The sequence below is a fragment of the Melozone crissalis genome, unplaced genomic scaffold, assembly GCF_028551555.1.
Source record: "Melozone crissalis strain CALT ecotype California unplaced genomic scaffold, PUWL_Pcris_2 ptg000046l_1, whole genome shotgun sequence".
Taxonomy (NCBI): Eukaryota; Metazoa; Chordata; class Aves; order Passeriformes; family Passerellidae; genus Melozone; species Melozone crissalis.
The window spans coordinates 15,472,620-15,494,742 of record NW_026535824.1 but is presented as its reverse complement, the minus strand read 5'-3'; positions in this window follow the sequence as shown (position 1 = coordinate 15,494,742).

Here is a 22,123-nt window from a genome sequence, read left to right as displayed (position 1 = left end):
GCACTTGCTTTGTGCAGGCCCTCAGCTACAGGAAGGTGTGTGAGGCATCAAGGCTGCAGCCCAGGGCTGGTGACAGATCCCACGGGCACCCCTGAGTGTCATCCGGAGCCCCCACACCTGCAGAAGCTCTCTGCACCTCACAGGGCACCAAAGAGAAACGGGGAAGAGAAAGCAGAAGAGAAAGGGCAAAGCAAAGGTGACTGCACAAGGAGATGCATCGTGGCAGATTTTTCATGCTTATCCCAGTGGGAATGGAGTCCTTAACCCTGTGTGAATTAAGCATCCACCAGGGAGTGATCAAAAAGACATCAAAAAGAAAACCAATATCACCTAACATTTGTAGGCTTATCACCTTTGGGCCTCCTTCTGCCTCTGTATAATTTTGGGACACACTGGGAGTAATGACAAAATATCTCAGGCCCACATGAAGCAGTGTGACGGAAAAAGTTGATTTCCAAAAAAGCAAGATTCCTAGAGGATTTTCTTTCTTTTTCCTTCTCTTCTGCCATGAGCCTCTCAGGAGTAATGGTAGGCTGAGGGACTTGAAAGCACAACTCAGTCCATTTCTCAGAAAAAGGAACTCCCTGGAGCTGCTTCTGGGACTGCCATGCAGGAGGTCACAGGGAGACCCTGTCACCTGCCATTGCTGTCAGCAGTGGGAGCAGAGAGAAATCTTACTCAGTCCCACTGGGCCAGTGGCCCAAGGCACCCAAATCTCCACACTCAAAACTTCTGCCATCCTGCTTCTGCCTTCAGCCAGCAAATCATCTCCTTCCAGAGCTTTCTCCCTTCCCTCAAGGTTTCCTTTGCAGCTCCATGGAGCAGCAGGCAAAGCGAGGAAACAGCACGGGCCTGCTGCAGCTGCAGCACTGCTGCAGAGCAAGGCCAAGAAAAGGCTGCTCTCCAGTCTTCATCCTCTCCCTGCTCTGGAGTGGTTTCCCCAGTGCCCTTTGGCTCTCTGGGCTCTTAGGGCTCCAAGGCACAAGCAAGACATGCTTCTGACCAACCTTAACTCTGAGAGGGACACAGAGGGAGCGGGGCCTTTCTTACCAGTTATTGCTGCCCAGCAAGGAGAGTGCCTCCTGCAAGGACTGCTGTGGGTCTGAAGAGGCTCTGTCCTTCTGCCCATGCCCACAGAGCAGCTCCTCTCGGCGCTTGGCACCAGGGGCCGTCTGCGAGGTCACTGTGAGGAGAGGGTCAGCCATGGGCGCTGCAGCCCCGGGCAAGGCCCACCATGCAGCAGCCTCAGCCCCATCTCCCAGCCAGGGCTCCGTGTGCTACAAACTGGCACTGGCTCAGAGGCTTCCCTGCTCTCTGGCTCCTGGGGCTCCTTGCTTGCTCCCAGCCTCCCCCAGCCAGGCCCAGCTCCAGGCTGAAGCTGACAATTGCCCCTGCAGTGCCAGCTCCCGAGTGCCACAGGTGCCACGGCCAGTGGCAGTTCCTGCGGCCGCAGAGCTCCCGCTCCCTGCGAGGCAGCGCTGACCAGCAGCACCGGCTGCCCACGAGGGAACCCCTCAGGTGCCCCTCTTGTCTCAGCGCCCTGCTTGCCCCCAGCCCTGAGGACAGGGGCACTCTGCAACTCCCTGGGGAGAGCCCTGCAGCTGCCTGGAGACAGCACCAAGCCAAGAGTGAACAACCCAGCCCTGCTGGCCCCGGCTCAATCCCCCTGGAGCAGCTGCCAGGGAACAGCCACACCTGACCCTTCCCACCTGAGAGCGCCTCTGTTCCCATTGACTGCGAATATTCTAGACAGAGGCAGCTGAGTGCACACACATTTTAGCCTGCTATTGGGAAGGGAGTACTTTATGGATTTTGTTCTTTCCAAGCATCATGAACCTTTTTCAGAGGTACACACTGCCTGTATTTCAAGGATGCTGAGGCGAAATTTATTTGCCATCTAATGGATGTGTTTGCAAACTCAGCAGTTTCTAAGCTTTCTCTTGTGTAAAAATGGAATTTCCAGACTAGACAGTTGATAAAAAAGCCTTCCAAACGCACTCTGAGGATAAAAATGTGCAAATACAGATCCACATTGTTGGCAGATGCATTCGCTTGTTAATCAGTTGACCTGGGTTTGCCTTAATTGAGTTTTTTGGTAAGGAAAAAAATGTTAGAAGGTATGAGAAAAATCTGATGATAAATGCATTCCTTGTGAAACCCATTTGTCATCAAAAGCACTGTCAATCAAAAATTTCATGTCATGCACTCAAAAGCTCACTTTCTAATGTGTAGATGAAAACATTTGAGATGTTTAAAATGATGGAGTATAAATATTGCACAGAATCTAGATGAACAGCTCTGGACTCTGTAGGGTTTTTATGCTACCTTGCATGTTCTCACAAAGTATGGAGGAATGATAACTTCAAAATATATTGAGAAGGGAGCTAATCTAGATGTCACTGAGGTACCCCAGCCACTGACACCAGTGATGTAGACACACACATCTAGATTCACTGTGAATGGAGAGCCACGTCAGGCTAGTTCTGGTCAATTCTGAACATGGAAGTAGCATCACTAGAGAAGAGCATTCAACTATCACTCCTAGCTCCCTTCTTCTTATCTCACCCTACTTGGGATCACAGCACAAGCTGTGCTACCCACAAGGCTACCCACAAAGGAGGGACAAGAGCCACTAGGGACTCTCTGCTGTCTATTTGCTGCAGGCAGCAAACAGCCTGGGAGCAGCAGGCAGCCCCTCCTGGCTGCCATCTGCTGCACAGGGGTGCTGTATTTGCTGGCTGACACAGGAGGCACTGCTTGTTCCCTCTTGGCACTGCAGGCTGTGGGGTGGCGGCAGCGAGGAGCCATCGGGCACTTCTGGGAACAGCAGCAGCACAACTGCACCAAGCCCCTGACTGCCCTGCAGAGACAGCCCTTGCTGGAGAGCAGAACAGCTGGCTGCAGAACTGGACAGCAGCACAGGCACAGGGCCCAGATGGTGAGTGAACAACTGATCGTGGTGGTTCTCATAGGAGCACAGTGAGCACAGCAGCAGACTGCCCTGCAGCTCATCCCTGCAGTCCCAGCTGCCTCCTGGCACCAGTGCTGTAGTTTGGACTCTCAGGCTGGGCAAAAGCCAGAGATTAGGCCTTTACCACGACTTTATTCAGTTCAGCTTTCCAATGGATCTCTAAGAACCAACTGCTCCAGTACTTCCAAGCTGGAGTAACTCAAAAGTATATTTGCTGTTCACTCTCAGGACAGACTATGGAGCCAAGATCCCAGCAGTGCTGGCTGAGGCAGGAGGCAGTTTGTGCTCCTTGTGCAAGGAAAAACCCAAGTGGGAAAAGCTGCCATGGAGCAGGCTTACCTGAGGAGCTGCATGGGAAGCTGCCATCCCCATGGATGATGGGTGTACTGGGCAGTATGGGCACATTGTCCTGCTTCCTCAAGACCTTCTCCTTCAAGGCACTACCAGGGTGTTTTCTCTGCCCTCTAGAAGCTGTGCCATCAACAGCTGGTAGGCTAAAGGCTGCAGGGACCAAAGAGGAGCTTGTAGGAGAGTGCTGGACAGGTGATGATGGAAAGGACCAGAAAACTTGCTGGAGCTGGGTAACATCTGCTTGTTACCCCAAAGAACTTCAAGTATAATAACGAAATACCACTTTATACCAAGTACAACACTAACATGGGACAATGATCACAGAATCTTAGTAGAGTTTGGGTAGGAAGGCACCTTTAAGCATCATCTAGTCCAACCCCTGTGAGCAGAGACATCTTCATCCTGATCAGGTTCCTCAGAGCCCCATGTAAGCTGGCCTTGAACACCTTCCAGGATGGACCAACAGCTTCTCTGGGATAACCTTCCAGGTTTTCATCCCCTTCATTATAAAAAAAAAATCTACCTTATTCTAGCTTAAAACCAAATTGCAGTGATGCTTCCCCTAAGAAACAAGGAAACCCAGTATTGCTTTGCTTTTGTTCTCCTGTTCCAGAGGCTTGCAGGGGCAGTTGCCAAAAGAAAGTGCAGATAACTCTGCATGCTGCCCTCGGGCTGAGTGCTGCTTCCTCAGGGCCCTGCTGCCGCCCTTGGGCAGCGCTCACAGCCCTGCAGGCAGAGCCCCTCAGCCAGGATCCAGTCAGGAATGCTGCTGCTCCTGGGGCTGCAACATTAGTCCTGGCTGGGGCTTCAGCACAGCCCTACAGTGCCAGCTCCTCAGCAGGGAGTGGCAGGAGAAGGATCTCTGGTGTTTTCATTAGAAGGAGCTGAATTTTGTTTCTTCCAGGTTACAGCCTGGTTGAAAAGCATTCTTTTGGACTCCCCTTCCCTGGAAGCTGCTCTCCAGGAGAGTCTGAAACCTTAGTGTACTTTGCAAGACAGAATCTTCTACTCTGAAGGACTTTAGAGGTAAAGGGGGGAAGCTGATATTCTGTTACTGACTCAGTGGGGCCATGGGCAAGACACTTCATGCCTCTGTATTTTTCTTTGGGAAACAGAATTAAATCCCAAGCAAGCTTCCACTCAGATGCAAGCTGAACAGCTCCCCAGTCTGATTGCAACACTATGCAAAGGGCAAGCAAGTGGTGGAAAAGGACCACCACAAGTGTAGGCACCACTTACTTGCTTCAGCTGCATCCCCAAGCTCAACTGTCTCAGGAACAGGCTGCAAGAATGTTTTCCTTTGTCTCCTTTTCTTCATCTCTCTCTCCAAAAGCTCTGCGTCCTTCTGCCCCAAGTTCTTTTGAGCCAACATGTACAAAGCAGCACGGATCTGGGTGCAACGGAAATACATCATAGACTGTAAGCAGAGACACACAAACCACACACAACATCTCATCAGGAGCACAGAGTCCACAGAGTGCCATAGGCTTCAATGCAGCTCCATCCACATTCCAATAGTTTCAGAGGAATGTCTCCTGTCCTCACCTTGGCAATTACACACAGTGAGGCGGAACACTTCAGAGCCACAACCTTACACTGCTGCAACTGCAACCAATGTCAGGAAGCCCTGCTTGAAGCATGAAAGTCATAGGAGTGCTCCAAGGCAGAGGAAGAGCTGACATGGCCAGGGAGCAGGCAGTTCAGTTCCTACAGACCATGGCAGGAGAATAAAAACCATGTGCAATACCCCGCAAGGAGGGCTAATGAGCTGTTGCTTAACACTCATGGCCAGGAATTGCAGCTGTTTCTCACTTCCTGGCTTCTGAAGGACTCAGCTCTGAAGGACTCTGAAGGACTTGGTCTCTGAGACCAGGAGACCAAAAGGAGGAGTCATGTGAAAACAAGTTACAGAAGCATTGATGTTCATGAGCAGAAACCTTGAGAATGAGAGGCTGTGAGATACAGACACAAAGGTAACCAGGAAAAATCAACCTCTACCATTTGATTTTGCAGCCTTGCTTGCACCCAACATTAGAATCTTAGCTTCTCTGCTTCCAAGGATGCACTTTGCCCACGTTCACTGATGTGTAGCTTGCTCTGTCATTCAGAACTTCTCTAAAACAGCCTTTGCACATAAAAAATGCTTCAGGCATGACTAGCACCATCTCCAAACCAGAGACCTTGGCACCACTGGAAATAGCCAAGCAGTGGTTCTGTAGCTGTCCAATATATTCCCAAGTGAATCCCCATTCCCCTAGAGTGGAAGATGATGATTTTCAGTGACATTTTGGGCCAAGCACTAAACAGCCACTGGAAAGGAAGTCTGCTCATCCGTGTTCTTATCCCTTACCTTTCCAAAGGCGTCCCTCAGCTCTTTGTCCCTTGTAAGACCAGGACTGGTGGAATGATCTGTCTCCTTGGCCTGGCTCAGTGGGAGGCCTGGGAATGGAAGCAAAGGTTCCTGTAAACCTCTGACAGACTTCAAGCCCCCAAAAACACAATGCTAGGCAACAGCCAAGACAGGTTCCGGAGTGCAGAGCTCTCAAGACACAGAGACTGGGACTGAGAGCAGCAAGGTACAGTGCCTAGACCCTCTCCCAGGGGATGGACTACTGGCAGCAGACATGACATGACTCTGTTGGCCAGCAGACTGAAACCTGCTGCATGATGAAGGCCCCAGCCCCTGCATGCTGGAAAGCCTCTCTGTGTGATAGAGAAGGGCAGAGGAGGAGATTGCCCTTGACATAGATTCTTATCTGCCCTTATTCATGCTGATTGCAGTAAACATCATCTTTCCGGTTCCTGAAAGAAGCCCCAGGTTCTAATACCTGGATGCATTTAGATCATCATTGTCTTCTCTTTGTTGGAATATTTCATAGGACATTCAAAGAAAATCCAAGCATTGCAGGAGTGCAGGAGTGTTAGCCAAGTGTGAACTGTGTTCTTGACACTAGATATTTCATTTTCCCCAAGGATTTTCATTCTAAACTGTATGAGATTGGGCCACTTTCAGGCCAGGATGACTAAAGGCTGATTTTCTAGTTGCAATTCTATACAACAACTTCACAGAGGATAAATTAAGTGGCAATGCAGTAGAAAAAAAGCAATGTCTTAAATCAGGATTTTTTGCCCCTGCAAATGGTCAGCATAATAATAAAAAAGGAGACTTAGATAGCGGCTCTGTGAAAGGAGGGCCTTGGAAGGTAAATGCATTTGGGATGTTGGCAGGGAAACTACAGATCCCAAGTAACCTCCTTGGGACCACTGCTGTCAGTCAGGCCAGCAAAAGGGACACACAAAATGTAACAGAAGCGGAGATGCAATCTAAAGCATCTGAAGTTCCATAACTCCTGGGACACATTTCCTGAAAACTTCTAAACAGCTGCACAGGGAAACATGCTCCTGCTGGCAGACACTTGAGGCAGGCCAGGGCACATCCCTGAGCCACCTCCCCAGAGCTAGCACAGGCACAGCCTGGCCTCTGGGCTGCCCTGGGACAGCAGGGAGCCCAGAGCCCTGTGCTCTCCAGGAATGGCTCAGCTGCACATGCACCCTCCTCCTCCTCTGCCTGCCCCACAGCTCAGCAGCCCTACAGCTCCAGGGGCACTGGCAGCAGCACAGCTCATTGCAGGGGCACATGCAGGGCACAGCTGTTCCCTGGCAATGTGCACAGCCTCTCTGGGCTGCCACAAGACCCTTCCTCCTGCCAGCCAACAGCCCAGCTCCCCCTGCCCTCTGTCCTTGTCCTCCCTGCAGTGTCCCTGGGGTCGGCGCTGCTCCACGGCTCTGCCGGGGCTCCTGGGCCAAGGCCCCTGAGCCTCCCGCAAGCCCCGATTTCCATTCCCAAGGCCGGGCTCTGGCACAGGAGGCTCCAAGCCCAACAGCTCAGCCCATTTCCTTGGCAATAGAGGCATCCCAGCTCCTGTCTTGAACCCAGAGCTCTTTCCCTTCTTCCTCTGGGTTTTTGCTGTAGGCTCAGAAGCAGCTGACATTCAGGTACAAGAGAAGAAGTGAGTTAATTGAACTCATGCCTTTACAATCAACCCATCTAATGGGTGAGGAATTCAAAGCGTATTTTAGTTACTGAGAAGATTGCTTGGTTTTTTATTTTTCATGAAACAAGCATCAGTTCAATTTCTCTGAACAATATGGAGCTGGCAAGCCAAAAGAGAAGGGCTCTACTAGTTCATGTGATGCCTGTCGCCTGCCCACTACTACAGGATCCCTTTCCTTCCAAACAGTTGGGAATTCACAGTGCTCTCTAGAATCTGACACTGGCAAGGAAGTCATTGTTTTCAAAAGTAATTTTCAAGGCCTTTGTTTCTGTAGGTCCCACTCAATTCCAGGTGGGGTATTGCATTTTTGGGATTTTTATATTACTCTTTACAACAAAAGAAGTGCTGGGACACAAACAATAGCACCACGTTTCAGATAAAAAAGAAGCTTTGCTTTCTGCATTAGATGTGCCCAGTATTCTGTGAGCCTGTATTGGTAGGGAACAAAGTGCTCATCCCAAAGTTCCACTTTTGCTCTACTTACTTGTTCCAGGGGTTTATTCCCTGCTGTCTTTTCAGCAGAGACACCCAAACACAACATAAACATGACCTGCCTCAAAACATTTCTGATCTTGGCTAATACTGTCAATTCAAAATATTCCTAATGGAAATAGCAGAGGATAGGTAATTTTGAAATACTCTCCAACAAAGCAGTTAGAATTAAGAGAACTAGTTCTTTACATGGCTGCACAGAGAATAAAATCATATGGCAGCCAAGCAGGATGAGTGTCTTAAACCCGGATTCCTTCACCCTGTAGAATGCAGTGGTCAGTAATAAAAGTGAGACAGGTAATGTTTAATGAGATAGGTCATTTCTAGTCCAGAATTGATCCAGCAAAAATGCCACCTTACTTACTGAGCAATACTATTTTCTAGTGCATTAAGCATTTCAGCTTCATATCAGCAATGAAGGAGTCATTCCAAAGGGGGGCCGTAGCCAGGATTTGGCAGAACTAACCCCGACCCCCAAAGGGACCAGGGGATCTGATCCCTTGTTCTGCATCAGCAGAATTATTTCTCCAAGTCTCATCTCTCCTATCATTACACACCCAGAGATGGCAAAGGAACAACAACAGTGTCATTGAGGCTTTCAACTTGAAAGCATTGCCTGACCCAGATGCACCAGAGACTGCATTTTGTCTGGCACAATTCCACTTGTCAGGGATCAGGCAAGGCAGGGACAGGGACAAGGCAGAAGGCATCTCCTGCCCCAGCCTCAGCCTGCAACACTGACACAGGCAGAGAGAGCTGGGAAGAGATTTGTCATTGTGAACCTGCCATAGGTGGCTTTGGGCTTGTTCTGCCACAGGATGACAAACTCACACCCTGCATAGGATGTATCCATTTGGAAGGCTCTTTCTCCTTCACTGGCAAATTCAAAAGAACTTTCTATCATAGCAAGTTTCCCTATTTCTGCCAATACAAAACCAGGCAATGTCCATGAATCCCCTTCACATCTCAAAGGGTTCCGCTCAGAAAGTGCCCCAAGGAAAGGTTTTCTGCTTCAAAAGCAGGAGGAAGGAGGGGGAACTTCTCTCATTTCATGCTAAATGCCTTCTTTCCCCTGCTAATTGGGACACTAAAAAGGCTGCCGGGAGATAAAAAGAATGAGCAGCATGGAGAGGAAGGTATCCTCTTCCAGCGCTGCATCCCTATGGCCCCCAGGTACCACTCAAAACTTCACACTGGAGGAATTTTCACTGGGCCACCAGAGAACGCTCCCAGTGACTGGCCTCTGGGAGAGTCCACTGAGCCCACCAATGAATTGAAATGAATTTAAGGAAATTTTGAGAAGAATTGGTTTTAACCAAGCTTTCCAAATGTCACCTCTGAGTCAAGAATGCAATGGTCATTTTAGGACAGACATGCCCTGTACCTACCTGCAGGTTCAGAATTCTCTTTGCTTCTGCAGCTGGGTCTTGGCCTGGAGAAAATGGAGGACAAAAGAACATGTGAGGAGGTAGAAAGAAAAGGGAGGGAAAGGAAGCAAAACTTCTGAACATGGTCACTGTGATGAAGGGGGAAATTAAACACACAAACCCAACAAGATGCAAAGCTGATTCATTGTCCTTAAGTTTGCCATTGCTGGAGTCACACAGAGGTGGCCAAGCTCCAGCTAAAACACAGCAATAATTCTTCAACCTGCATCAGAATTCCCCAGTTCTGCTGCCTCTCCTTTTGGAGCCAAGTGGCTCCTACAGCCTTTCTGAAGCAGCAAGAGCTGCTGAGCTGAATCATGACTCTAAATGGAGGGCAGCTACTTTTGTACAGCTGCCAAAGCTTGACTTTGCCTGCTTGTGCCTTACCCTGGTGACATCCTCGTGCCACATGTGGTCAGAGCACTGCTGTCTCCTGAGAATGATATTACACCTGCAGGCTCTTTCAAGAAAACAAAGCCTGGTTTCCAACTCAGATGCTAGGGAAGGATGTGCAGATCACACCTTAAAAGCCACTGAAGATTCACAATTGGCATGATACTTCTGTGACTCCCTCTTTATTGTTAGCTCTTGCATAAGGGTAATAGCTACATTTTCTCTTGCATATCCAAGCCAATATTTTTCCATCAGGTACAGTCCTGTGCCTCTTCTATAGCACCTTTCCCTCTTTGATCTTAAGCCCAGATCAAAACATTAAACATCAATCGGATTATACATCAGATTTTACATCTATACTGCAACATTTATCTGGCATCTCATGTCACTGTGAAGCCCCAGGAACAGTGAAGTTACACCTGATGTTTACAGAAGCAGCACTTGAATTTGCAGACACCTCTCGAGTAGCCAAAATTTGCCCAAGCATATTCTCATGGTTGCCAAATTTGACAGTCAAGGATATCAGCATTCAAAGACCTGCAGGACCCATCCCATGCAGTAGAGTTCCCAAATGTCACCACAACAATTACAGAGGAATTCAATAGCCAAAGTCCAGCAGAGGACCCATCTTGAGGTGCTTTAAAGCCCTGCCTCCTCTTCCCCACCACCACCTTTGCTCTTGGGACATTGGTGTTGCCTTTGACATTGCGCTGGATCATCATAGATGGCCAAAATGGAGAATACACAGAGGTTTGCCAAAATACATGGGACACCTGACTGGGCAAAATAACCCCACAAGATGCGAAGAGAGAGCTGAACAGCACACTGCAGCAGCAGACACCTTGGCTTACCTCATCTCCTGGGACTCCTGGAATTCCAGCTGGGGAGAGCTTGGCAGGGACCCTGCAGCAGTGCCCACAGGGGGACTCACTGCCCTGCCTATGGGGGGGATCAAAGGTGGTCCCAGCAACCCCTTCTTCATATCCCCACCACTGGAATACAGCAAGGAAGTCTGGAAAGAGTAGAACACAGTGATCAGATCAAGAATCCAGCCTTGCCTCCATTCATGCCTCAGGACATTTAGCCATGCATTTAACTGGGATCTGGCAGGAAAAGTCAAACTGGTCATCCAGCTTGGCCCAGGATGGGGAAGGGAACACGATGTGGTGAGGGAGAAACCATGTCCCACATTTGCCACCTCTGCCCTCGTGCTCACTCCTCTGCAAGTGTGGCTGCATTCCCAGCTGGCATTCACACGTTTGACGTCAAGATGTTCTGGTGGGCCACTGCCTCCACTGCCCTTTTGGATGGCATGGCAGTGGCTTTAGATCACTGTTCTCTCCCTGCCCCTAAGGCGTCTCACAGCCAGAGCTGATCTCCAGCCATGTCCCCACAAAGCCATTCTGCAGGATGTCAAAACCTGCTTTTCTCAAGCCCCTCATTTTTTCTGCTGCTGCCCTTCTCTCCTACACTTCCCCAGCAGCCTTTGAGCCCAGGTGCTGCTGAGCTCTCAGCATGCTGGCTGCTCTCCAGCTCCCACACATCCATCAGCTCAGGCTCCCTGGCACTGAGCAAGTTCAGCAGAGCTCCCTGCCCTGCTGCTCTCTGCAAGCTCTCTGCCTGCCCAAGTTGCTCCAGGGCCCCCCATGCCATGGCCAGGAATGGGGCTGGAGGCAGCAGGGGCACGTGCACACTCATCCTTAGTATCCCATCATTTCTGGCCCAGCTAAAGAGACAAACCAGGACCTGTTCAAACTTCACTGAAAGGGTCAGTTCTTTTCAGGGAAAAGTTCTCCGAGCTCTGCCAACAGCACAGAAACTGAACATTTGCCACACAGGACTTTGCTTGGTCTCCTTACCTTCCATCCTTTTCCCTCTGAACTCAGCTCCTGTTTTTTTCTCCTCTCCTCATCCCAGCCAGTGCCATTTTTCCCATTCTCCTGCTCTCCTCTGCATGTTGGGCTTGGCTTGGTAGGAGGAGAGCTCTCCTGGATGGGAGGCAATGGCTTGGAGGGACTTTCCAGGAAAAACCTCTTGGCAAGAGGGCAGCCAGTCAGGCCTGCAAAGTGGAGACACAAAATACAACACAGGCCACAATGCAAACCTAAAGCATCTGAAGCTCCATATTTCATGGGACATACTTCCTGCAAACTTCTAAACAGCTGCACAGGGAAACATGCTCCTGCTGGCGGACACTGAGGCAGGCCAGGGCAAAACCCTGAGCCACTTCCCAGCTAGCACAGGCACAGCCTGGCCTCTGGGCTGCCCTGGGACAGCAGGAAGCCCAAAGCCCTGTGCTCTCCAGGAATGGCTCAGCTGCACATGCACCCTCCTGCTCCTCTGCCTGCCCCACAGCTCAGCAGCCCTACAGCTCCAGGGGCACTGGCAGCAGCACAGCTCATTGCAGGGGCACATGCAGGGCACAGCTGTTCCCTGGCAACGTGCACAGCCTCTCTGGGCTGCCACAAGACCCTTCCTCCCAGCAGAGATTGGCCCAGCTCCCCCGTCACCTCTGTGTGAGGCTGAGCCATGCTCACAAGGGAAGAAGCGAGTTAGGTGAATGCCCACCTTTATCATCAACACATCTAATGGGTGTGGTACTCAAGGGGAATAATTATTAATTATTAATTATTGGGAAAATTGTTTTTGTTTTATTTCTCATGGAACTAGCCTGCATTTAATTCCTCTTAGCAGTATTGAGTTAGCAAGTTTGAAGGGAAAGGTGGAAGGCTCCGATGATAAAAGGGGAAAAAAGATTCCTTATTGAGGGTGGCCTGTGAATCCACAGGAAAAACCCTCACAGTTGTGATGTTATTTCTGCAAACCACAAAGACCTCTCAGCAAGCAGGTAGGCTTTATTGGCGTATCTGTAGCACCGTAATCCCACCCTCAGGCTCAGACCCTATCAGCAAGCAGAGGAAGAATGGGAAATTTATCTGTAGTCAGACCCAACATTGATGGCAAAGAAAACAACAGAATTTGCATCTCACGACCATGTCCAACCTGTGGTCAGTTACGGCCACAGTCCTGTCCTGGCTGACAGTACGAGTGATTTGGCGACTGTCAAAAATGAGAAAGCAGAGTAAACTAATGATAGAATGCTGTGATGCCTCAGGGCATCTGTAGAAGTCCATCCGAAAATCCTTCATTTTTTGCCTCACAATTGTCATGAAAAGACTACCAAAGGGTAAAACTGTTGAGCCAGTTGGGAAAGAAAGTCTCCTGCTTATCTAGTGTGCTCACAAGTGATGCTTGCAGAACACGCCATGCTGTACTCGAAGGGGGAATGCTGCCCTTTTCTGGACAATTGAACTGGACTTTCTTCCAAACTCCTGAGCTGGCTGGACTGAGCTCTGGGGTGGCCCCCCCCCGCTCCATGAGAAGACCCCTCTTGCCTGTCTTCAACCACCGTGATGGACCAACAGAGATGCGAATCCCCTTGGCAAGGAACCAAGAACCCCTCTGGCACCCTATTGGCACCCCCATGGCACCCCCATGGCATCCCCATGGCAACCTCCTTCCAGAGACTGGGGTGAGCATTCGGCCATGAAAACAATGGACTTCTCCCCTCCATAGAAACTTAATTTCAGCCACCCTTCCCCCAACCAAGAACAGTATATATATTGGGGTTCGGTCCAACTGTCCTTTGAGTACTCCCCAAGACGTGTACCAGCGAGTTTCAGCGGCGGGACCCCGAAGACATCACGTTTTGGTAGCTATACCCCATTCCCTGACCTTCTTTCCTCCCTTTTTTCCTTCTCTTACCCTTCTCTTTCCCGGATCCCTTAACCAAACGCATATTTAGCTGTGGTTATAATCAATAAAATTGCACCTTGTTGATTTGTTACTGCAAAACCCCTGTGCCTTTGTTGGTTATTTTTGCACCCAAAAATCATTCGTCACCCATTCATTTCGGGCGGACCTTCACATAATTGGCATCACGGACAGGATTCCAGTAGACAGAGGGATTTGCAGGCAAATCCCATGCTAAATTGAGTGCTCTGTCTCCGGAATTGGCACAAAAGATCTCTCAGTGCAAAACAGGGGTAACTGTTACTGTCACTACTGTTGCTGACTCTGATACCAGCACTGACACCGACACTGATACTTCTCCTGATCCTGATATTGATGCTGTTACTGATATTGATATTGATATTGATACTGTTGTTGTTGTATTTGAGTTGAATCTGAACCTGTTACTGTTGTATTTGAGCTGAATTTGAACCTGTTACTGTTGTTACTGCTGTATTTGTGTGCCTGGACTGTCTAAAAAGGAAGGGACAGACCTGAAGAAATTAAGCTGTGCCTTTTAGACAGATATTGTCCCTTCACCTACACAGGGGAGTGAGGGGCGGCCCAGCGAAGGCTGAGTGGCTTTTTCCCTGTTCTAGGTTTTGGTCCCCTCACAAAGCAAAACATTTGTGTGTGTGTGTGTTCATGTGAGTGTGTATCTGTACTGTCTGGGAAGGAAGAGACAAATTTGAAGCAACCTCACAGAGCCTCCCAGACTGATTCTGTCTCTTCAACTACCCAGGGAAGCAAGGGGACAGTGAAAAGGCTGTGTGATTTGTGTAACTTAAGTTAACTCCCTGGTGTAGCTTTGGTCCCCTCACAAAATGACTAAAAACTTCAGTGCAAAAGGTAAAGCTGAATTTTATGCTCTGCTTGCTAAATACAATGCCACACCTTCTCCGGGGGGAGAAGAATGGGCAAGCTGCAATTGGTTTAACTTAGAAAATGTTATTGATAGAATATCTTCTATGCAACATGAATCAAAATTCAAACTGGGCACAAATAAAACCATCCTCTGCTCAGTCTTGGGCGCCTGCCTAACAGCAGCCATAGAAACTCGCTTTAAGCGAAAAAGTGAGGAAAATGCTATCATAGACTCCCTCCAAAACCTAGTTGAAGTTTTGCAAAAACAATTGGATGAAGAAAGAAATGTAAATAACTTGTTACGGGCTGCCCTGAGAGAGGAACATGTTAAAAATTCACAGAACGCTGATTCCTCAAAAGAAACAGAGGAGAAAGAAAGTCCTTGCATTAATCAAAATTGCCCTTAAAAAGAATTAGCCCTGATGGAAAACTGCGGGAAACACTGCTGTAACAACATAAAACCTCTAAGTAAAACAGAATGCAACTATATCCATAATGAGGATCTTAACCCGCACAAAACCACTAAAGAAATCCCATACACTGCTACTGAATTTACAAAACTTGCAAAGCAGTATGGGCTTCTCCCCCAAAAATCTGAAACAGAACACATTTGTCAAGTGTCTCTCACTGGGGGAGATCAGATTCTCTTGTCAGAACAAGAAGCCGGTGGGTGCTGGGGACATGGAGTGTTCTTAACAACAGCGGACAGACGCATCCCATGGTGCCTAACTCAGCACACTGCTCATTGGGCTGAGGGGCTTAACCCCTTGGGTAAAAGAGACCCTTTGGTCGGTACGCCCGACCAACTCCTGGAAAACATTCACAAAGCCAGCTGCCAATTGATTCATGAAAATAAATTAATTCCTGGTTTTGAATCACCAATGAAATCACCTGTAAAGCCTGAAATTATGACCTCTTTAACTCAAGGGCTTCCAGGAACACTTAAACCTACAGCAATTCTCCTTCAGAAAACCATAGTAGCTATGTCTCCTACAGAAAGACCAGATAAACTTCTTAGTAACCAGAATGACCCTTTTGTTCCCCTTTATGACTTGCTGAGGAAAAGAATAAAATGGGATTGGACTTCTTCTCAGAAGGAAACATTGCAATTGCTGATTCTTGAAGTGACAGCTCATCAGGCACTGGACCCTATCAATCCTAAAGACCCCTTTCAGGTGGAGTGGGGATTTGCCTCCTCGCAACTTTCAGTAAACATTTGGCAGCGAGGTCCCGAGGGTCTGACAAAGCCTATTGGTTTTTATTCCTGTGGTTTCAAAGATGCTGAGAAAAGGTACACTTCCTGGGAAGGGGTGTTTGTGGTTGGCTTGGCTCCCAGGGAGGTGGAGGAGAACTGGGCAATCCAAGAAACTGGGAGCTTGGGTAGCAGCCAAAATAAACCTGCCTCTGTGACTAAAGCAACCCCTCCTCTCTCCCCCACTTCTGCTAACAGAGAGGAACAGGACAATGCCCAGGTTGGGGAACTGTTAACTGTTTGGAGCATTTTCCAAAGTGAGGGACAGAATTGCTTTCTTGTCTGTATTAACACCAAGTCCTATGCTATGTTTATATTTGGGTTGCTCCAGGCTGATGCTTTTAAAAGAACTACAGGAGATAATACTGTTAAAGCAATGCAGGGATGGTTTGGGATTTTCCTAAACCCACAGGAAATTCAATCTGGTAATGTTTCTCACTTTACTGTCAAAAGTGTGCAGGATAGGGCAGAAGGTGAAAAGATTAAATGGACTTCTCATACCTTTTACTATAGATGGGAGGTAAATGAGTGTTCCAAAATCACTGCTTTTTGCCCAACAGCTCCAAGCATAATTCCTTCACTACAGAGACCAGATGATTTCAAGAGCCCAGGACCTTACCCTGGACAACCTGCTTTTGGTGGACCCCCTGCTGCTGCAGGGGAAGTACCACTGCTGTTCAAAACCTCTCTGAATATTCCATTGTTCTAACCTTTTCTGCCTCTTCGTGGCAGAGTCTGTTGTGTTTACTTTTTCAGAAGAACTCCGAGGGACATGAAGACCTGATAAACCATGATAACACTAGTGATGGACAATAGAAATAATGTTTTCCCTTCCCCTTATGGTAACGCCAGGTGATGATATTACACATGACATATAAATTAATTGAACTTGAATAAATTGGCTGTCACAATTAGAGATTTGACCAAATTACAGCAACTACTGCAGTCATTCTTATTGGCTTTTGCGAACACACCAGTGGCTGCTATCAAACATAGTACCAAACTGGGAGAAGGTAAATGTAAATGATCACAAATTGATAATTGATGCACTTTGTGCTACACAAAACAATACTACTTTGGCTCTCAGCTGTATGCAGGCACAATTATGGATGCAGTCAGTTGCTGCCTCAATTATAAGAGAAGGTGAAGAAGGCACTTTTCCCACTGAAATTTGGAAAAAAATTTGGGACAGTGCCACTGACTTTGAAAGAGAATTCCAATCCTGGTGGAACCTGGTGAACTTGACCTATGATCCCATTTTAAATACAGCCACAGTTTTTGTGTTAACCATACGCAATGCCTCAGTACATTTGACTTTCCCTGTTATAGCATTAGAACTGAATTACGATGGAGCTATTCTCTATCTTTCCGAACATAGAGAATGGGCCTGTCAAATTGGTGAGAAATAGCAAACTGTTAATTTGGAATCTTGTATTGCCCGAGAACAACAAGAGTTCATCTGTGAAAGCAATGCAATCATAGTTCAAGACATTTGCTTAGACACAGAGCAAAATATCTGTCATTTTGAGATTTGTCCTAATGAGGCTTCTGAAACAGTTCTTATATACATAGGCAATAGATGTGCATGTTGTAGAATTATTTGTGATTTTGTGCTCATATAAAATGTTATAGTAGATACTAAAAATCATTCAAATTTTTGTGCTTGTAACTTTACTAAGATTTCAGGATGTGATTTTTTTCTTGTGAAGCTCCAGTCACTTCTCACTAACTATTGCAATGTAACTACACACTGATTCACAAGCTGATGCCTACTCCTATTGAGATGAATCTTACTTTGGTAAGACAACTGCTGCTCCATCAGAACTTGGTTGAAATCCTGGAGAAAATCAAGGAAAGCAAACAGAAGACCCTGGTGACTGTTCATCACAATGTAAGATAGATGCACCGTGTCATGGAAAGAGTGAAGAAAGATGCTGAGCACAAGTGGTGGGATACTCTTTTGGGTGGTCTCCTTCTGCCACAGGTGTCTTGAACAGTGTGTGTCATCCCATTGTTATCCTTTTGATTTTAATTCTGTTTGATGTTATTTTATCAGCAATCCTAGTCGTTATGAATTAGAAGGTGGTGAAACAGCTGACAAGATTGACGTGTATAGTTAATGCACACAATTTGGCTGATGTCCCCTGCACTGTGGAAATCCCCAAGACATTTGACACAAAGCAATTTTGAATCATGCATATGTGTTTTAGAGTAATCCTGAGTACCCTTTTATGATTTTGTGAAAATTATTTTTGATTTTTAGTGAATTGTTTTAGAAAATTATTTTAAAGTTAATGCTTATATTATGATTTGTTTATTGCTTTTGCTTTTGATTATTTGTGATCTGTTTTAACCATTTTTTGAAATTGTTATAAAAATAATATTGTTTTAATTAATCAACCATTTGTGAAAATTGTTATGATAATCAATATTAATTATGTTTGTTTATTGTCTCCTTTTTCCCCTTTCTTTTTCCTATCCTTTCTTTTCCTCCTTTTCTCTTTTCTCTCTCTCTGTCATACTGTCTCTACTTTTCCGGATATGCTACCGACGTATGGCAAGACTGATCAGCGACACTCCAGAGCCCTGCTGAAGAAGATCCCTTCAAGACAATTGTGAGTCACGGGGTCGTGTGAGATTCTGTCCTAATTTTCCCTCATCTGCCTCACGATCATCCTTGGGAGCCCACTGAAGAGAAGACCCCCCGTCTATATCTGGCTCTGAAGGAGAAAAGTCACATGCCACGGGCCCTGAGACCTGAAAGCTCAGTGTTGTGTTTGCTGTATGCTAAGAAGAGGGCACCATGCCCCGTTTGCAACAATAGCAGCTTTGGAAGCTGTCCCACCTCTCGGCCTGGTTGGACTTCTCCTGAGTTCCAGGTGGTCTCCCACAGAAGACCCTCATCTCTTTTACAACCACCGTGACAGACAGACGGAAATGTGAGAAGCTTTTCCATCAAGGACTGAGACATGAAACTCCTAACAGGTCCCTCTGCTCCTTCCAAGGACTGGGACTGAAACTCCCAGCCCGGGGGAGGTGTGTGGGAGAGGCAAGCTGACAAAAGCGAGATGTTTGCCTGCAGATTGTGACCACTGGAGCAAGAAAACAATGGCTCTCATTTACTGCTAAGAACACAGACTACCTGTTACATCTATCAAGCTCATTTACTGCTGGGAACATACACTACCTGTTATATCTGTTCCCTATTGTATCTGTTCCCCCCCCCCCCCTCACAATTTTCAGTAATAAAAACCTCTGAGTTAGCTAGAGCCTTTGAGATCTCCCCAGTGTAGCAGGCGGACCCTCGGCTGGACTGCACCAAAGGACTTCGTCTCTGCGTTGGTAGCTATATCCCCCCCCCCCCCTCTCTCTCTCTCTCTCTTTCTCTCTCTTTTCCTTTCCCTTAATCCCTCTGTCGCATTTTTGCTGTAGTTATTTCAATAAAACTGCCTTTGTTTTGATTATCACTGCAAATCCCCTTATACCGTGTTGGTTTTTGCACTCTGAGATCATTCCTACGAACCATCAGGTCATCTGTCCACTAGGACAGACCCTGACAGCATCCTTGTAGGATCATCTGTAGCTGCCAGCCACCTGCTCTGACAGAGTCAGCACTGACCACCATGGACCAGTTTTCTCTGAAACCTGGGGGGATTTTTTTCCATTTGGCTCTGGCCTTCCAGCTCCTTTCTATCCTCACCTTTTCCTTCAGCTGTCTTTCCTTTTCCAGTAAAATCCATGTTTGAACCCGTGCTTCTGCCTCGCAGAAGTGTCTGGGTTTGACTTTGGGAACGCTCTCAGAGCAGTGAGCGCCGGGAGCTCAGTCCCAGCCTTTGAACAAGGCCGGGTGACTCCAATTGCTGGCACTCGGCACAGAGAGGGAGAGCCAGACGCGTCTGCTGCCACTGGGGCCGTGTCCAGCACAACCTGCACCAGCCCAGCGTGGGGCTGCCCCTTTGTGACACGCTCACCATGGTTCTCTCGTTTCCATGGCTTCAGAACCCCACCCCAACTCCATCTCCTTCCATTCCCTTGCCAAGGGCAGCCAACCCTAAGCCCAGCTGGGCCAGGCCTGAGCGTTTCACATTGTCTAGGTGTTATGAATATGAACGAGGCCAAACTTTCTCCAGAGAAAGAAGTTCTCGTTTACTAAAATAGCTACAAGGAACAGAGTACCCAGGATGAGCCAAGGCACCCACACAGCGAGCCAAAAACAAAACAGTGCGCTAACCCCAAGTGCACTGGGTTCTCCCCCAAAAAAACAAGTATCCAAAAAGAAGAACCCTGACCCAACCGAACTCCCCCCATTTATAGCTCCTTTTGAATCCAGGATTGGTCAATTTTGGATCTGCATGACGACTTGTCCATTTCCAGGCTTCTCATTGGTCTTTAACGCCGTTCATTCTGGACCAATCGTTTCTGCAGACCTTCAAATGATTGGTCACATCTTCCATCCAATCCATCTTCGACCTTGCCTTGCCCCACCAGACCACTGTTCCACCAAACCCTGGGCCCTTCTCCTAACACATTCTAATAAGCCCCCCCCCCCCTTTTAACATAATACAATTAATATAACATAATAAATACAATATAATTGAACTGCACCCTTATTTAACTTAACTTTTACCTATAACATAAGAAGGAGACCCTTTCCAAAGCTACTTTTCAGGGCCTTTATTTCTGTAATACCTACTCAGTTCTGGGTTGCAGCTTGTTGGTGTGGTATTTTGTTTAACTCTCTTCACATCAAACAAAGTGGTGGGACACAAACAATGGCACTGGGCTCTCAGGACTCTAGCTGGTCAGAAGACCCCAAGATAAGTTAGAAAGTCTCTTTTCCCAGCCAGGTTGAAGAAGGAGTCAGAGCTCTTCATTTCTTGGTCTCCAGGTTGTTTCTTGTATCCTATCTATAAACTTCTTTCTCCTGACCTGCCGAGGTCCGCTCAGCAAGAATGTCAGAGGCACTCTGCCTGCCTCTGAGGCGGTGTTATCTTTTTTTACTAAAAACTATGTTTACAATGTTTACAATTACTTTCCAATACCTATCATCTATGTTAGACAGTTTTCTACTCTAACCCAATCTAAAAGTGCCAACATCACAGCTGAAGATTGAGGCTAGGTAGAAGGAAAAAGGACAAGGCCCACCCAAATTCCTCCATCTTGGGACCCCAAGCCCTCATTCTAAAGGCTTCAAAAATGTATTTTTCACCCCGTGACAAGCTAACTATTATTCTACTGAAAATTTCATGGCTTGTGATTCTTCATATAAGGTTGGTAATCGTTTTTTCCAAGAGCTAAATCAAAGGCACAGGGGCTCTGTGCCAAGGTCTCTGAGCCCTCTGGGCAGGGGCTCAAGTCCTCCAGGGCAGCCAGAGGAATTTCCTGGGTTCTGACACCCAGTAGTGGAAGTAAAAGCAGCTTTGCACTCCCCAGTAAATGACCCCAAAATCAGTTGGCTGAGAGCTGTAGGAAACAAATTGACCTTTCAAATGTTCCTCTTTTGCTTTGCTTCATTGTTCCTTGGGGTTTATTTCTCTTTCTTTATTGCACAGACACCCAAACCCAACAGAAACATGATCTGCCTCAAAACATTTCTGATCCTGGCAGTTCCTGAAAATTCCAAATTTTCCTAATGGAAATGGCAAGGGGCAGTCATTCTGAAATACTCCCCAACAGAGCAGATAAAACTAATCATGATTGATTTGGCAGAACTAAGTCCAATCTATGGGACCCCTGGGGCTGATCCCTTTTTTCTCCATCTGCAAAATTATTTCTTCAAGTCTCATCTCCCCTATCTATTCAAAGAAGCTTTGTACTCTGCATTAGATACCCCCAGTGTTCAGTGGGCCAATATGATCAGTGTATCTGTAGGGTGTAAATTGGCCATGCAGAGTTCTCCTTTGTTGTTCAAGGGGTTTATTCCCACTTTCTTTCCTGCAGACACACCCAAACCCAACATTGCAACACAAAGCAATTCTCATTTGGACTGTCCTGAGAATTCAAACCTATACTCAGAGCGTTTCCCTGTCCCCAGCGACAGGATCCAAGGCTGGGCTCTCACCTGCATGGAATGAAGAAGAGCTGCTGCCCTTGCCAGCAGGTCCCGGGTCTCGCCATCAGGGCTTTGAATGCAGCTTTTGTACACACTCTGCCTCTCTGAGCCCAGCAGCATTCCCGGGCATCAGCAATGCTGCTGCAGGCCAACACCCTCCAGGCACAGCTGCAGCAAGGAGATTGCAACAAGGCCTGGCTGCAGGAGTCTCCAGCCTGCAGCAGCTCTTCACCTGCGGCGGAATCATCTTGCGCTGCCATGGGGGAGCAAAGGGGTTAGGGGCTCTTTGCAGATGAGGGTCTCCTCCATGTGCTGCTGCTCACTGGGCTGATACAGCTGCTGGTGCTCTCCTCCACAGCTGTACCAGGAGCCTGTCTGGGAAAATAACACTGCCAGTGCCAGTGCCAGCGACCCATCCCTGCCATGGCCCTGCCCACAGGGCGTCCTGCCCACCAAACTGCTCCAGTCAGGTGA